The sequence below is a fragment of the Saccopteryx leptura genome, chromosome 11, assembly GCF_036850995.1.
Source record: "Saccopteryx leptura isolate mSacLep1 chromosome 11, mSacLep1_pri_phased_curated, whole genome shotgun sequence".
NCBI classification, from domain to species: Eukaryota; Metazoa; Chordata; class Mammalia; order Chiroptera; family Emballonuridae; genus Saccopteryx; species Saccopteryx leptura.
In genome coordinates, this window is record NC_089513.1 from 9,214,011 (window position 1) to 9,228,606 (window position 14,596).

A 14,596-nucleotide genomic window follows, 5' to 3' on the forward strand; every position below is an offset into this window, starting at 1 on the left:
ATCAGAAAATATACTTGGTACAACTTCAATTTTTCTGAATTTGCTGATGTTGTTTTTGTGGCCCAACATATGGTCAATTCTTGAGAATGATCCATGTACACTGGAGAAAAATGTATACTCAGTCACTTTGGGATGAAATGTCCTGTACATGTCTATCATATCCAGGTGCTCTAGTGTTTTGTTTAAGGCCACTATGTCTTTGTTGATTCTCTGTTTGGATGACCAATCTAGAGCCGTCAGCAGTGTATTGAGGTCTCCAAGTATGATCGTATTTTTGTCAGTTTTTGTTTTAAGATCAATAAGTAGCTGTCTTATATATTTTGGTGCTCCTTGGTTTGGTGCATATATATTAAGAATTGTTATGTCTTCTTGATTCAGTGTCCCCTTAGCCATTATGAAATGGCCATTTTTGTCTCTGAGTACTTTTCCTGTCTTGTAGTCAGCATTATCCGATATGAGTATTGCTACACCTGCTTTTTTTTGGATGTTATTTGCTTGGAGTATTGTTTTCCAGCCTTTCACTTTGAATTTGTTTTTATCCTTGTTACTTAGATGAGTTTCCTGTAGGCAGCATACAGTTGGATTTTCTTTTTTAATCCATTCTGCTACTCTGTGCCTTTTTATTGGTGAGTTTAATCCGTTTACATTTAGTGTAATTATTGATACTTGTGAGTTCCCTATTGCCATTTTATATCTTGCTTTCTGTTAGTTTTGTGTCTTGTTTGATCCTTCTCTTTTGTTTTTCTATCTTTTGTTTTTATTTGGTTGTATTCCATACATCTTTCCACTGTTGCTATCTTTTTTATCTCATGTGCTTCTGTGGTGGTTTTTTCAATGGTGGTTACCTTTGAATAATGAAAAGGGTCCCTACCCTGTTCATTGTAGCGAACTGTTTTGTGAGTACTTTTGCACTCCATCGTCCTTTGCTACTGTTAATCTCCATCTTCTCCCCCTCTTTATTTTTGTTGTTGTCACAGTTTAAATTTGGTTTTATTGTGTTCTTCTTGGAGCTTTTACTTGTGGCTCTGTTTTTTTTTTTTGTTCTTTGTATCTGATTGGAGAACCCCCTTTAGTAATTCCTGGAGTGGGGGTTTTCTGATGATAAATTCCCTCATCTTTTCTGTATCTGTGAATGTTTTTATTTCTCCTTCATATTTGAAGGATAGCTTTGATGGGTATAGTATTCGTGGCTGAAAGTTCCTCTCTTTCAGGACTTTAAATATTGGGGTCCACTCTCTTCTAGCTTGTAGAGTTTCTGCTGAGAAATCTGATGATAATCTAATGGGCCTTCCTTTATATGTTGTATTCTTCTTTTCCCTGGCTGCCTTGAGAATTTTTTCTTTGCTGTTGGTTTGTGTCAATTTCATTATGATATGCTTTGGAGTAGGTTTGTTGGGGTTAAGAAAACTTGGAGTTCTGTTTGCTTCTTGAACTTGAGGCTTTAGTTCTTTCCACAGGCTTGGGAAGTTCTCATCTATTATTTGTTTGAGTATGTTCTCCATTCCATTTTCTCTCTCTTCTCCCTCTGATATACCTATTATTCTTATGTTATTCTTTTTGATGGAGTCAGATAATTCTTGTAGGGTTATCTCATTTTTTTTAATTTTTGAGTCTCTTTCTTCTTCTCTCTGTTGTGCCTCAAGTTGCTTGTCTTCTATTTCACTAATCCTCTCTTCTATCTGACCTGTTCTATTAGCTAAGCTTGTTACTTCGTTTTTCAGCTCGTGAGTTGAGTTTTTCATCTCTGTTTGATTTGTTTTTATAGTTTCAATTTCCTTGGACATATATTCTTTGTGTTCATTGAGTTGTTTTCTGAGCTCCCTAAATTGCCTTTCTGTGTTTTCTTGTATATCTCGGAGGATTTTTAGGATTTCTATCTTGAATTCTCTGTCATTTAGCTCCAAGGTTTCCAATATATTAAATTTTTTCTCCATAGATTTTTCCTCATCTAGCTGTGTTACCTCTCTTTCTTTTGTATCCATGATATTCGATTTTCTCTTCCTTAATGGCATCTGAGGGTGGTTTTGTTGATAGTATTAATGAGATTTAATAAAGAATAAATAGTTTAAAAAAATAATAATAAAAAAAAATCAAAAAGAGTTGTTTTTTTTTAAAAAAAAACTAATAATGAAATAAAGAAAAATAAAATAAAATAAAAATTTAAAAAAAAAAAAGGAAATTATTCCCCCCCTCCTTTTTTCCTCTCCTCTCCTCTCCCCTCTTTCTTGATAAAATCTTGTGGTGGACTGTGAATTATAACAAACAATGCCTGTGATGGAGGGCCTGAATTGGGGAAAAGTAATAAAGGGGCAAAAAAAAGAAAAAAAAAAGAAAGAAAAAAGAAAAAAAAGAGCGTATGGACCCACAAAAAGCAGATAAGGAAAAAATTTGGGTCAAGAATAAAATGATTTGCTTTTAGGTGTTGGTTGTCTAAGAGTTATGATGAGAGGATTAAGAGGAAAACGGAAAAATGGGGGGACAAATTAAAAAATTACTATTGTATTTAGTGGAACAAGAACTAGATAATATGGAGAGCCAGGGATGGGAGCACTGCTAGTGAGTTAAAAAGGTGAAGTAAAAACCCCCCAAAATGCCACAAACATAAGTTTGAGTCCCAGATAAGATAATTTGTTTGTTATTGAGGTTTGAATGAGAGGAGATGTAAAGGAAAAAGGAAGAAACTAATATAGAGGGAGAAAAGAAAGAGAGACAGAGAAAAAAAAAAAGAGGGAACCACTAAAAGAAGAAAAAAGAAAGGAGAGAGAGAGAGAGAGAGTTAAGGGTTTTGGAGTGCAACCCTCATAGAGAGAAAGGAAGAGAAGAGAAAAGATAATGGGAGATGTAACACTTATGGGTAGTGTAGTTCAAGGAGAGGAGAGAGTAAGACCGGTAGAGAGTTAATCGGCCAAATTGGAGGAGGAAAAAAAAAAGTATCAAGAATGAAGATAAGAGAAACAAACGAACAAATATAATAAAATGGGATAGGTTATAAAGTCTGCAGATTATTCTTGATTTTGAGAGGTTATCTTCTTGCTTTTTCTTTTCTCTCCCTCTTCCTGGTCGGTGACTCTGTACCCCGGGTTTTGCCCCTTTGCCACGCTCAGGTGGAGGTTTGCAGTTGATAAGTCTCTATGGCAATGTCATGTATTGTGCTTTAGTCTCATTGGCAGTCGAGGCTATTAGCATTTATAGGCTCTGACAGTGAGAGAGTCCATGTTCCTGGAGCCTTTCTCCTAGTCTTTCCTTCCTCAATTAGTAGCCTGATAATCCAGCTATGGGGTTGCTGCTGCCTCTGCCTGGATAGTAAGAGGCTCAAAGAACTGGCAACTCCCCACTCTATTTCCACTCAGCATAGGGCTCTGGGTAAGGCTCAGTCAGTCAGAGCTGCTAGCATAATCAGGCGGGCTTTCCACCCACTCACAGACCTCTGGCTCTGCCACTCTGTCCGGTAACACAAGCGGGTGCCCACTTCCGGGGCGCTTGGAGAAAACTCTCACTCACTGGCTGCGCGCGCAGACCAGGATATCCGGCCAGCAGTCTCACGCTCTGAGTGAAACCCCCGACCGCAGGGAAAAGTTGCAGCGTTGGAATTGAGTCTCGCTCCGTCCCCGTGCGCGGCTTTTGCAAGGTGCTGGGGCGGCCCGAGATTCCGCTTTGGCCCACACAAAGGCCCCTGACTCTGCTCCTCAGTGCGATGACACGGGCGCGCACTGCCGAGGCACTCGGAGGAATCGCTCACTCCTTATCTGCGTGCGCAAACCAGGATATGAGGCCGGCCGCTTTCCCTCTGAGTGAAACACCCTCGGCAAGGAAAATCTCCACCATTGGAATTAGTTCTCACTCCCTCCCGTGCGTGGCTTTCCCAGGGCGCTGGGGCTGCCCAGAGACTCTGCCCTCGGCCCACAGAAAGGCCTCTGACCCTGCCTCTCCGTGGGGCAACACGGGCACTGACTCCCGGGGCCTAGGAAGAAATCTCTCGCCCACTAACTGCGCACCAACCAGGAGACCGGGTAAAATGGCCACGCCGCTTGTCTTTCTTTGTTTGGGTTTGGCGCGAGTGTTAGCTTGTATTGCCCGGGTTGCCACAGGATCAGATTTTCCTCGGCTTGGATCTCCGAGCCACAGCCTGGTTCGGCCATTTGTATTCACCCCCTTTGCCCGCCTCAGTTTCTATATTCACAGTTACCAGAGAAAGCCGCCCTGTTTAGGTTAGTGAGGAAGGCGGAGCATTTCTTACTCCCTATTTCCTTCGGGGTTTGGTTATATATTTAGCCAATTTTTCACTCAATCATACCTTTGGGTGTATTGCGAAGCATCTGGAAGCTCCAAGTATAGGTTTTTCTGTTTCTGGTTGAAGATCTTGTTGAGTTTTGGGGGAGATTTATCGGTATCGCTTCCTACCCCGCCATTACTCTGACGTCATCTCTCTAGTATTCTTCAAATCATTTTATTCTTGACTCAAATTTTTTTCTTATTTGCTTTTTGTGAGTCCATAACCCCCCCCTTTTTTTTGCCCCTTTATTACTTCTCCCCAATTCAGGCCCTCCATTACAGGCATTGTTTGTTCCATTTAGTACGATATAATTCACAGTTCACCACAAGATTTTCTCAAGAAAGAGGGGAGAGGAGAGGAGAGAAAAAAAGGAGGGGGGGATAATTTCCTTCTGTTTAAATTTCTATTTTATTTTTCTTTATTTTATTATTAATTAAAAAAAACAACTCTTTTTTATTTTTTATTTTTTTTAACTTTTTTCTTTATTAAATCACATTAATACTATCAACAAAACCACCCTCAGATGCCATTAAGGAAGAGAAAATTAAATATCATGGATACAAAAGAAAGAGAGGTAACACAGCTAGATGAGGAAAAATCTATGGAGAAAAAATTTAATATATTGGAAACCTTGGAGCTAAATGACAGAGAATTCAAGATAGAAATCCTAAAAATCCTCCGAGATATACAAGAAAACACAGAAAGGCAATTTAGGGAGCTCAGAAAACAACTCAATGAACACAAAGAATATATGTCCAAGGAAATTGAAACTATAAAAACAAATCAAACAGAGATGAAAAACTCAACTCACGAGCTGAAAAACGAAGTAACAAGCTTAGCTAATAGAACAGGTCAGATAGAAGAGAGGATTAGTGAAATAGAAGACAAGCAACTTGAGGCACAACAGAGAGAAGAAGAAAGAGACTCAAAAATTAAAAAAAATGAGATAACCCTACAAGAATTATCTGACTCCATCAAAAAGAATAACATAAGAATAATAGGTATATCAGAGGGAGAAGAGAGAGAAAATGGAATGGAGAACATACTCAAACAAATAATAGATGAGAACTTCCCAAGCCTGTGGAAAGAACTAAAGCCTCAAGTTCAAGAAGCAAACAGAACTCCAAGTTTTCTTAACCCCAACAAACCTACTCCAAAGCATATCATAATGAAATTGACACAAACCAACAGCAAAGAAAAAATTCTCAAGGCAGCCAGGGAAAAGAAGAATACAACATATAAAGGAAGGCCCATTAGATTATCATCAGATTTCTCAGCAGAAACTCTACAAGCTAGAAGAGAGTGGACCCCAATATTTAAAGTCCTGAAAGAGAGGAACTTTCAGCCACGAATACTATACCCATCAAAGCTATCCTTCAAATATGAAGGAGAAATAAAAACATTCACAGATACAGAAAAGATGAGGGAATTTATCATCAGAAAACCCCCACTCCAGGAATTACTAAAGGGGGTTCTCCAATCAGATACAAAGAACAAAAAAAACAAACAAACAAAGCCACAAGTAAAAGCTCCAAGAAGAACACAATAAAACCAAATTTAAACTCTGACAACAACAAAAAGAAAGGAGGGGAGAGGATGGAGATTAACAGTAGCAAAGGACGATGGAGTGCAAAAGTACTCACAAAATAGTGTGCTACAAAGAACAGGGTAGGAACCCTTTTCATTACTGAAAGGTAACCACCATTGAAAAAACCACCACAGAAGCACATGAGATAAAAAAGATAGCAACAGAGGAAAGATGTATGGAATACAACCAAATAAAAACAAAAGATAGAAAAATGAAAGAGAAGGATCAAACAAGACACAAAACTAACAAAGAGCAATCTATAAAATGGCAATAGGGAACTCACAAGTGTCAATAATTACACTAAATGTAAATGGATTAAACTCACCAATAAAAAGGCACAGAGTAGCAGAATGGACTAAAAGAGAAAAGCCAGCTGTATGCTGCCTACAGGAAACTCATCTAAGTAACAAGGATAAAAACAAATTCAAAGTGAAAGGCTGGAAAACAATACTCCAAGCAAATAACATCCAAAAAAAAGCAGACGTAGCAATACTCATATCTGATAATGCTGACTACAAGACAGCAAAAGTGCTCAGAGACAAAAATGACCATTTCATAATGGCTAATGGGACACTGAATCAAGAAGACATAACAATTCTTAATATATATGCACCAAACCAAGGAGCACCAAAATATATAAGACAGCTACTTATTGACCTTAAAACAAAAACTGATAAAAATACAATCATACTTGGAGACCTCAATACACCGCTGATGGCTCTAGATCAGTCATGGCTGTAGATCGGTCATCCAAACAGAGAATCAACAAAGATATAGTGGCCTTAAACAAAACACTAGAGCACCTGGATATGATAGACATGTACAGGACATTTCATCCCAAAGTGACTGAGTATACATTTTTCTCCAGTGTACATGGATCATTCTCAAGAATTGACCATATGTTGGGCCACAAAAACAACATCAGCAAATTCAGAAAAATCGAAGTTTTACCAAGCATATTTTCTGATCATAAAGCCTTGAAACTAAAATTCAACTGCAAAAAAGAGGAAAAAAATCCCACAAAAATGTGGAAACTAAACAACGTACTTTTAAAAAATGAATGGGTCAAAGAAAAAATAAGTGCAGAGATCAAAAGATATATACAGACTAATGAAAATGACAATATGACATATCAGAATCTATGGGATGCAGCAAAAGCAGTGATAAGTGGGAAGTTCATATCACTTCAGGCATATATGAACAAACAAGAGAGAGCCCAAGTGAACCACTTAACTTCACACCTTAAGGAACTAGAAAAAGAAGAACAAAGACAACCCAAAACCAGCCGAAGAAAGGAGATAATAAAAATCAGAGCAGAAATAAATGAAATAGAGGACAGAAAAACTATAGAAAAAATTAATAGAACAAGGAGCTGGTTCTTTGAAAAGATCAACAAAATTGACAAACCCTTGACAAGACCTACCAAGGAAAAAAGAGAAAGAACTCATATAAACAAAATCCAAAATGAAAGAGGAGAAATCACCACGGACACCGTAGATATACAAAGAATTATTGTAGAATACTATGAAAAACTTTATGCCAGTAAATTCAACAACCTAGAAGAAATGGATAAATTCCTAGAACAATACAACCTTCCTACACTGAGTCAAGAAGAAGCAGAAAGGCTCAACAGACCTATTAGTAGAGAAGAAATAGAAAAAAACATTAAAAACCTCCCCAAAAATAAAAGTCCAGGCCCTGACGGCTATACCAGCAAATTTTATCAAACATTCAAAGAAGACTTGGTTCCTATTCTACTGAAAGTCTTCCAAAAAATTGAAGAAGAAACAATACTTCCAAACACATTTTATGAGGCTAACATAACCCTCATACCAAAACCAGGCAAGGATGGCACAAAAAAAGAAAACTACAGACCAATAACTTTAATGAATACAGATGCTAAAATACTAAACAAAATACTAGCAAATCGAATACAACAACATATTAAAAAAATAATACATCATGATCAAGTGGGATTCATCCCAGAATCTCAAGGATGGTTCAACATACGTAAAACGGTTAACGTAATATACCATATCAACAAAACAAAGAACAAAAACCACATGATCTTATCAATAGACGCAGAAAAGGCTTTCGATAAAATACAACACAATTTTATGTTTAAGACTCAACAAAATGGGTATAGAAGGAAAATATCTCAACATGATAAAGACCATATATGATAAACCATCAGCTAACATCATATTAAATGGCACTAAACTGAAGGCTTTCCCCCTAAATCAGGAACAAGACAGGGTTGTCCACTCTCTCCACTCTTATTTAATGTGGTACTAGAGGTTCTAGCCAGAGCAATCAGACAAGACAAAGAAATAAAAGGCATCCATATCGGAAAAGAAGAAGTAAAGGTATCACTTTTTGCAGATGATATGATCCTATACATCGAAAACCCCAAAGAATCCACAAAAAGACTACTAGAAACAATAAGCCAATACAGTAAGGTCGCAGGATACAAAATTAACATACAGAAGTCAATAGCCTTTCTATATGCCAACAATGAAACAACTTAGAACAAACTCAAAAGAATAATCCCCTTCACAATTGCAACAAAAAAATAAAATACTTAGGAATAAACATAACAAAGAATGTAAAGGACTTATATAATGAAAACTATAAACCATTGTTAAGGGAAATTGAAAAAGATATAATGAGATGGAAGAATATACCTTGGTTAGGAAGAATAAATATAATCAAGATGGCCATATTACCCAAAGCAATATACAAATTTAATGCAATTCCCATCAAAATTCCAATGACATTTTTTAAAGAAATAGAGCAAAAAATCATCAGATTTATATGGAATTATAAAAAAACCCGAATAGCCAAAGCAATCCTAAAGAAAAAGAATGAAGCTGGGGGCATTACAATACCTGACTTCAAACTCTATTATAGGGCCACGACAATCAAAACAGCATGGTATTGGCAGAAAAATAGACACTCAGACCAATGGAACAGAATAGAAAGTCCAAAAATAAAACCACATATATATAATCAAATAATTTTTGATAAATGCGCCAACAACACACAATGGAGAAAAGGAAGCCTCTTCAATAAATGGTGCTGGGAGAACTGGAAAGCCACATGCAAAAGAATGAAACTGGACTACAGTTTGTCTCCCTGTACTGAAATTAACTCAAAATGTATCAAAGATCTAAACATAAGACCTGAAACAATTGAGTACATAGAAGAAGACATAGGTACTAAACTCATGGACCTGGGTTTTAAAGAGCATTTTATGAATTTGACTCCAAAGGCAAGAGAAGTGAAGGCAAAAATTAATGAATGAGACTACATCAGACTAAGAAGTTTTTGCTCAGCAAGAGAAACTGATAACAAAATAAACAGAAAGCCAACTACATGGGAAATTATATTTTCAAACAACAGCTCAGATAAGGGCCTAATATCCAAAATATACAAAGAACTCATAAAACTCAACAACAAACAAACAACCCAATAAAAAAATGGGAAGAGGACATGAACAGACACTTCTCCCAGGAAGAAATACAAATGGCCAACAGATATATGAAAAGATGCTCATCTTCTTTAGTTATTAGAGAAATGCAAATCAAAACTGCAATGAGATACCACCTCACACCTGTTAGATTAGCCATCATCAACAAGAGAGGTAATAGCAAATGTTGGAGAGGCTGTGGAGAAAAAGGAACCCTCATACACTGTTGGTGGGAATGTAAAGTAGTACAACCATTATGGAAGAAAGTATGGTGGTTCCTCAGAAAACTGAAAATAGAACTACCTTATGACCCAGCAATCCCTCTACTGGGTATATACCCCCCAAACTCAGAAACATTGATACGAAAAGACACATGCAACCCCATGTTCATTGCAGCATAGTTCACAGTGGCCAGGACATGGAAACAACCAAAAAGCCCGTCAATAGATGACTGGATAAAGAAGATGTGGCACATATACACTATGGAATACTACTCAGCCATAAGAAATGATGACATCGGATCATTTACAGCAAAATGGTGGGATCTTGATAACATGATACGAAGTGAAATAAGTAAATCAGAAAAAACCAGGAACTGCATTATTCCATACATAGGTGGCACATAAAAGTGAAACTAAGAGACATTGATAAGAGTGTGGTGGTTACGGGGGAGGGGGGAGAGGGAGAGGGAAAGGGGGAGGGGGAGGGGCACAAAGAAAACTAGATAGAAGGTGACAGAGGACAATGTGACTTTGGGTGATGGGTATGCAACATAAGTGAACAAGATAACCTGGACTTGTTATCTTTGAATATATGTATCCTGATTTATTGATGACGCTCCATTAAAAAAATAAAATTATTTTTAAAAAAAAGAGTTAATACCTAGAATGTATAAAAACTCATACAACTCTTGGTCCTGGCTGGCTGGCTCAATGGTAGAGCGTAGGCCTGGCGTGCAGAAGTCCCGGGTTTGATTCCCGGCCAGGGCACACAGGAGAAGCACCCATCTGCTTCTCCACCCCTCCCCCTCTCCTTCCTCTCTGTCTCTCTCTTCCCCTTCCCCAGCGAGGCTCCATTGGAGCAAAGATGGCCCTGTCGCTGGGGATGGCTCCTTGGCCTCTGTCCCAGGCGCTAGAGTGGCTCTGGTCACGGCAGAGCAACGCCCCCTGGTGGGCAGAGCGTCGCCCCCGGTGGGCGTGCCGGGTGGATCCCGGTCGGGTGCATGCGGGAGTCTGTCTGACTGTCTCTCCCAGTTTCCAGCTTCAAAAAAAATACAAAAAAAAAAAAAAACTCATACAACTCAATAGCCAAAAAAACAAATTAAAAAATGGGCAGAAGATCTGAATAGAGATTTTCCAAAGAAGGCACACAGATGGCCAGTAGGTACATGAAAAGATAATCAAATCACTGATCATCAGGAAAATGCAAATAAAAATCTTCTTCGTGAGTATCACCTCCCACCAGTTAGAGAAGCTGTTATTTAAAAAGACAAGATAAATGCTGGGGAGGATGTGGAGAATAGGACCCTCGTGCACTATTGGTGGGAATGCAGATTAATGCAACCATGGTGGAAAAGTGTATGAAAATTCTTTAAAAAACAATAAAAGAAACTAAAACTGCCTCTTTTACGATCCTGATATTCTGCTTCTGGATATTTAGCTGAAGAAAACAAAATCATTAACTCAGAAAGCTACATGTACTCTCATGTTTATTACAGAATTATTTGCAATAACCAAGATATGGCTAAATGCCCATATACAAATAAATGTGTAATTGTTTTTGTTTTATTTTGGGTTTTTTTTTACCTCTTTTGACCATACCCCCCCACACACCCCCGATGGTTGGGGTTACTTGCATCAATGTAGTCTCAGTGGCAACAATAATAGCAATCTTGCTAATGTCTCTTCTGAGCCCAAAGTCCAGACAGATTCCAAAGGACTTCACAGGTTAACAGAAGAACAGGAGGTGCCACAGTCACAGCACTAATTTGGTTATTCCAAATGGAGTGGAGTTATGACTTAACCCAAAGCATCTTGAGCAAAGCCCACTGCCAATATCATGGTACTGTACATGGCATTTGTTTACCCAACAAGAATAATTTATCCCATGTTCTGAGAATATCATGTTAGGGGAAATGAATAAAGTATCATAAATACTGATGGACAGCTGTTCGTGTGTGTTCTCCCCTATGTCCTGCCATCTCCTGATTGTAGAAGAATTTCCAGTAGAGTCCGCTCATAATCAATGTGTTCCTCACACAACTAAGCCAATCCTTCAATATTTTTGCCTGATGTTTTGACTAACAAGTGTTCTAATGGCCCACTTTGCTGGAAGGGGGTTAAGAAAGGAGGTGTAGCTAGGCTTATTACTCGCCCATTATGTGTGTTAGTAGCAGTAAAATGTCCCGCTTGGTCCTGGCCAGTTGGCTCAGTGATAGAGTATCGACCGTTTTGTGGAAGTCCTGGGTTTGATTCCCGGTCAGAGCACACAGGAAAAGCGCCCATCTGCTTCCCCACCCTTCCCCCTCTCCTTCCACTCTATCTCTCTCTTCCCCTCCTGCAGCCAAGGCTCCATTGGAGCAAAGTTGGCCCAGGCACTGAGGACGGCTCCATGGCCTCTTCCTCAGGCGCTAGAATGTCTCACTTGCTGAGCAACAGAGCAGCAGCCCCAGATGGGCAGAGCATCACCCCCTGGTGGGCTGCCGGGTCAATCCCAGTTGGGTGCATGCGGGAGTCTGTCTCTCTGCCTCCCCACTTCTAACTTCAGAAAAATACAAAAAAAAACAAAAATGTCCAGCTTGATTAAAAGCATTATGTCCAGATGGGCGGAATAATACAAAATCCACTGTTCAAACTTCTTGTGTTCTTCAGAGCTCCTTCTATTACAGGGGAAATGAGTTCCAGAGCACAACAGGTTTAAATCTTAGCTAACTACCATTTGTGGCTTCCTAGGGTGTTTAGGAAGCTTGCAAATTTTGTGCAGACTCTTGTCCTTGGGATTTCACCTACAGCCGTTTCTAAGAGATTTCTTTCCTGTTGCCACTGGATTCAGCTTTGTATTACTGCAGCCATTTCATCAGATGTACAACAAAAAATGGGCAATGACTTCACTCATTAGTGAATGACTGAGCCCCCAGAAACCTGCTCACTTCAAGAAACCAAGTTAACAGGCTCTGGGGGCCTGACTAAGGCATCTGTTCTTACGTTCCTGTTCCCCAGAGCCCTCCGCTATGCATATTTTGTGGACATATTAAGTACATGACCCACTTTATTCCTTCTCTAAATTCACACAGGAATTTCCATAAATAAGTGCCTCACTCAAGGGTGCTCTTTATTACCTATTATTTAGGGCTCATCTTCCTGACAATATAGCAGGCCCGCGGCGAAGAGTAAGGGTATCTAGATGAGGAAAATGACCTTTCTGTCTCTGAACCGCTTGCTTTCTGGCATGGTCTATAGCAACTTACTTTTCACCTTTTGAGGAATGTCACCAATGACACCAGCCCACATAATTCTCAGAAATGTCAAAGACTAAGCTCAGCTTTGAATTTTCGCTGGATTTATCCACGAGACTCTCTTTGTCATTGGAGTGACTATGTTCTTAATGTCTTCGCCCTTTTTCCTCTGGGAAGGCAATTCTCATATCATCATATATTTCACTAAGTTGCTCATAAAGGTTGTTAAGTTCAAGTATCATCTCACTACATATGGCAGTAGGCTGGTGGATTAAAATATCCAAGTGGCAAAACAATAATTGTGTGCTGAACGCCATTACATGAGAATGCAAATCATCCGGGGCCCACTTAGAAGTAGGGATCAATTGAAAGTAAGTTTGCTGGTTGGTCTCTAATAGCATGCCATACACCCTTGGGTTATTGCACTTGCCCGTTGTCTTTATCACAACAGGTACAGCTGAAGCAATCTGTGAAACCACTTAGTTTATTCCTGGAGTGTCTACTGTTAGCCTCAGGAACCATGTGCCTTAAGAACAGGCAAGACAAGAGATAACAGATTACAGGCCTGCTGTGTAATCATTTACTTCCCAATAGTCAAAGTACCTCTTTGCATTCACAGAGCTGGAGAATGCATACTCATATGCAAATTGTTGGTATCAAAGGAAGTATTATATTGACAATATCAGGCTTAGGATTCTAAAAATATTGACCACATAAGCAAGATATGGTACAAATTAAAAAAAGAAAAGCATATCTCTTTTTTTTCCTTTTTTTTTTTTGCTTGTATATATGTTCTACATATAATGAGGCAATTATCACTGAAGCCAGGAATACATTGTTAGTTCATTTTCTTAAACCAGAATTCTTAATCTGTATCCTCCCACCCAAAGATATATCTCTATCTGGGCTACTTATGTTTTACTCCTCTTAATTTTTTTCTGACTTGCATCAGCAATTTATTACTATAAAGTAAAGCCTTTCATTTTTGTTATATTTTTATATCCTACTTCAAATATAGCTTGAAAAATAGAACTCATTCTTTGGCTCTCCTAAAGAATAAAGACGAACTCTAAAAGGAAAACGCTTTGTGTTCTAGCAGAAAAAAAGAACTGTGCTCCTGTATCCAATCATACTCACTGCTTAACACTGCTGGCAATTTTATGAGCCTAATGTGATCCAATATTCTGGGCTCCTTGCAGCTTAATGAATTGGCTGAAGACAAAAGCTCCACACCCGATCTTCACTACTTCGGGTGCCGAAAAGTATTTCAGGGCCAGATGTTCGTAAGTAATGTGATTTTGTAGTTATTATCTCTGGGCCGGCCAAGAGGTAAATTCAGTTTGGTTCATATTTGTTTCAACGCTCTGACTTTTCTCTCTTCTCCATGGTGTCAATATAGTTGACATTTCCTAAGGAGCCGTAAAATTGTCTCTTGTTAACTTAGTGTCTTGGGTTTCTGCAGACTTTCCTTTTATAGATATGCCTTTGTTGTTTTGATTCAGAAGGCATTAAATTTAAAGATGTGTACTCTATCGCGTCATAAACAAAACAGTTCAAGTGGGAGAGCCCATTTCCAACAGCCACACTGCCGGGTCCTTCCCCATGAAGCAAGAGTCCAGAAGAAAGCTAGACATTTATCTGGCATAAGTAATTTTACCTTCAGGTGGGAGGTTGGCAGCGTCCCAAGCATATTTGCACCTTTTTCTTCAAAAGCAATGGTCTGCTATGCTCTTCCATTAGACGTGTTCTCTTCCTTTTCCTATAATTAGTTCCTAATTGTTTTCTTATTTAAAAAAAAAAACAGAGTTTTGA